The sequence below is a fragment of the Malaclemys terrapin genome, chromosome 3 (genome assembly GCF_027887155.1).
Source record: "Malaclemys terrapin pileata isolate rMalTer1 chromosome 3, rMalTer1.hap1, whole genome shotgun sequence".
NCBI classification, from domain to species: domain Eukaryota; kingdom Metazoa; phylum Chordata; order Testudines; family Emydidae; genus Malaclemys; species Malaclemys terrapin.
Genome location: NC_071507.1, coordinates 141215901 through 141219922, shown reverse-complemented (window position 1 = coordinate 141219922; position 4022 = coordinate 141215901).

Genomic DNA, 4022 nt, shown 5'->3' with positions numbered 1-4022 from the left:
TCCTCGCACCCCCCTCTTTCTCTCGGGTCCCATTTATGAAGCTCCGTCCCCATCACGTGTTAATGTGCCTTTGTCCTGGCCCTGGCAGCGGCAGAGACACGGCAACAGTAACTAGCGGGGAAGGGGGCAAAGCGCAGCAGCAAACTTCATTCACACGCCTGGGGAGGGAGGGAGGGATGCTCGCCGCCCTGGGGAAGCGGGGCTGGAGGGGGGAGGCTGCTCCGTGCATTGGGGTGCTGGAGGGAAGAGGGGGACCGGGGTGTGCACTGTGCAGTGAGGTGCTGGAGGAAAGATGAGGCTGTTCTGTGCATAAGGGTGCAGGGAGATGAGGGGGAACGAGGGCTGCTCTGTGTATTGGGGTGCTGGGGAAGGGGGGACTGTTCTGTGCATGGGACAGGAGGGGGAACGGGGACTGTTACGTGCATGGGGGTGTTGGAGGAGAAGGTGGGGCTGTTCTGTGCATGGAGGCTCTGGGGAGGAGAGGGAAGGGGGTCTGTTCTGTGCATTGGGGTGCTGGGTGGAGAGGAGCTGTTCTGTGCATTGGGATGCTGGGGAGGCGGGGCTGCTCTGTGCACTGAGATGCTGGGAGGGCAAGGGGGGAAGTTGCGCTGCTCTGGGTATGAAAGCGTTAGATGGGGAAGATGATTAAGATCTCCGTTTCCAAGGACAACCTTGTCCCCACTTCCCCTCTCCTGAAGGGACCGTGTCCTGGGCAAGACTCCCTCCGTGCCTTCTGCTCCTTTCCAGCAACCTAGCAACGTCTCCCCTCGCTTAGCCAGCCCCTGCCTTTGCACACAGCCTTCCCCATTCATCCCGTTATGGGCTTTAAATTATTAATTATTATCATCATCATCGTCTTGCTGTTGTCTTCTGCGGAGTGACAGCAGCTGGGGAGGCACAGAAGGGCATGGTCGGGACCCACTGCCAGCTGGGGGTGGTGATAACGCCTTTCCCAACCCCCAGGGGGCAGCAGATCCCTCCTTCCCCACAGAGGAAGGGGGGAAGTGTTGCCCTGCAATGTTGCTGCTGCCTTTTCTGCCCCCGATCCTGCGGGGCACTGCCCGGCACCCAGTGTAATTCACACACGCACAAGCTCACCGGCGGGCCACATCTCCGCAAGCTGTTCTCGCTTGGTCCGGGACGGCGTCCGGCAAAGCCAGGTCACACAGCCCTCCTCCGCCTCCTGTTATGTGACTGCAAAACCCACCGAGGAAGCATCCCGCCGGGCGCAGGCTGCTGTACCAGCGGGGGGAATTTAGGGGACATGCTAATTAGCTGGTTACAATAACGGCAGCCCTCTGCTTGCTTCCCATATGCACAGATCAAACCTTGATTGGGCTTTACATTTATCATGGTTATGGCTTAAAACGCATTCACACACGAGGCTGATGAGCAAGAGCTCAATGATTTTTTTTAACTGTGTCTCTTGGGCTGCATTTGTTCAACAAGCATGGCCACAAAGCTATCTGCACATCAAGGCTGCAACCTCTCCCTGTCCATTGTGAAGGCACTTGTCACTGTAGTATCTAGGCTCCCCAACTCTGGCCTATTACATGTGACACTCCACCCCCCCATCATTTCTGTAGGTCAGGAATTGCACCTTCTACGTTTGTGCAGAAACCAGCACACTAAATAATAAATTACAGTAATACAATAATAATAATGTCAGATACAATTAAGGGAATCCCTGATCTCTGAGCTCTGAAATGTCAGCCAGGACTCAAAGACAGGAGACAAGTCTGAAAAGTTGGAATTTATTTTAAATACAATTAACTGAAAAACAAATCTATATCCCACCCCCAGTCCCTATCTCTATAGTAGTAGAAAGATGTGATTGTCCCCACCTGTATTAATACAAATAATATAATTTACATAGTATCTTAAAATATCAACCGGTCAATCCAAAGAACACACCTGTGAAGAAGGTATTATTCTCCCCATTTTTCAGATAGAGAAACTGAGGCAGAGAGGATAACACATGAATCTTCAAAAGTGACTAGCGATTTGCAGGAATCTAAGTTTTTGGCTGCTAAACTTGAGACACTTCAAAGTGGCCTGATTTTCAGAAAGTGCTGAGTATCTGCCTTCCGAAAACCAGCCCTTTTTAACATGCCTCAAGTTGGGCACTCTGAGGTTCTCCAAATCACTAGTCACTTTTGAAAATGTGGGTCTGTCCAAGACCACAGAGCAAGCCAGTGTCAGAATCAGAACCAGGATTAGCATTCAAGACTTTCTGGCTCCCAGTCCCATGCAAAGCCTGCTAAACCATGACTTTTACTGCGTCTATTTCTTGTCCACGGGGCTATTTCTGATTATAACTAATAATTAAATTCACAAGAAAGAGACATAGTATTTTAAAAGTAGCATCATTACTCTAAAGGAAAAAAGAGGAGGGAGGGCGAACTCATTTGTGCCCAGCAAGCGTTTCTGAGGAAAGACAGTCTATTTGCTTATTCTGAAATGCTGGTGTGTGGAAAGGAATCTTGCTTAACACCACACTAAATCAGAGCAGGTTTCTCTGTGGCTTTACATTTCAGAAAGTACTAACTTGTCTTTCTAAGGGAATTTAACATTTTTATTTGATTCCTTTTCTAAGAGATATTTGTGGTTTAGGGTTTTAATTTAAATTGGTTGGGTTATACTTGCCTGCCAAAAGCATTGAGGGCCACATCTCATCTCCTAAGGTAAATCACATTCAGTGAACGTCAATAGACAAGAACCAGCCCACAGAGAGAGTTTAAGGGCATGTGTTATTTCAACTGCTTATTCCTCCTTCTTGTTCACAGCATATTAAAGACCCCCAACCTGAACTGGGACTTCTTCTTTCTGTCGTTTCTAAACTCTACTAACAAGAGGGGATGTTTCAGTTTAGAAATATGCTCTCATTGGCCATGTCTATACTAGGAATTATTTTCTTAAAATCTCTCAATGTGGCTACCACCAGCTTAGTTCATTAGTGGTAGCAATGGCAACAACCTTATAGTAGAGCAGACATTGGTAGCCAATGCTAAGCACCATACTGCATAAACCAGTGGTTCTCAACCTTTTCCATACTGAGACCTCCCATCATCCTTTCCCAGGACCCTCTTCTCATTAGTAACATGGCGAGAACTGGGTGGTTACGACCCCGTGACACCTGGTCCCAGAAGAACACTTCTAGGTCCCAATTAGAGAACCCACAGTGTAGACCTTTTCTGAGTAAGGTTAGATGACAAAGTGCTTAAAATGATGGATACCCAGAGCCTTGTCTTAACTAGCACTTTCCTCATTGCCATCACTGGTGTTAAAACCAATAGCATCAATGGTGGGACATTTTAGAGAAAAAAACCTAGTGTAGACACAGATGTGGAAGGGAGTGGCAATTACTTCGTCCCTCCAGATGTTTACAATGCACTCCTGGGGATAGCCTCTGTCTCACACACTTGCTCCTAGTCCTAATACTGGGTCTCCAACTGGAATTTTATACATTTCTTCATGAATCATGCCAATCTGCCCCCCGCACAGCACTTCTTACCTCTGGTGGGAACAAGCGAGCTGAGACTAAATTTTTTCCACATCACAAAACTCCACCAATAGTTTCTCTCACAGTCATCATTTTTTCACTGAAATTTGGTATCTGTGGCTCCAGTTGAAAACTAAATTCCACCCATTTCCTTATGAATTTTGCTATCCCAAAGGTCAAGTGTTTATTTAGAAGAACATAAGAAAGGCCATACCGGCTCAGACCAAAGGTCCATCTAGCCCAGTATCCTGTCTACCGACAATGGCCAATGCCAGGTGAATCTAACAGGCAATGATCAAGTGATCTCTCTCCTGCCATCCATCTCCACCCTCTGACTGACAGAGGCTAGGGACACCATTCCTTACATGTCCTGCCTAATAGCCATTAAGGGACTTAACCACCATGAATTTATCCAGTTCTCTTTTAAACTCTGTTATAGTCAAATTAATGGAGATATCCCATCTCCTAGAACTGGAAGGGACCTTGAAAGGTCATTGAGTCCAGCCTCCTGCCTTCACTA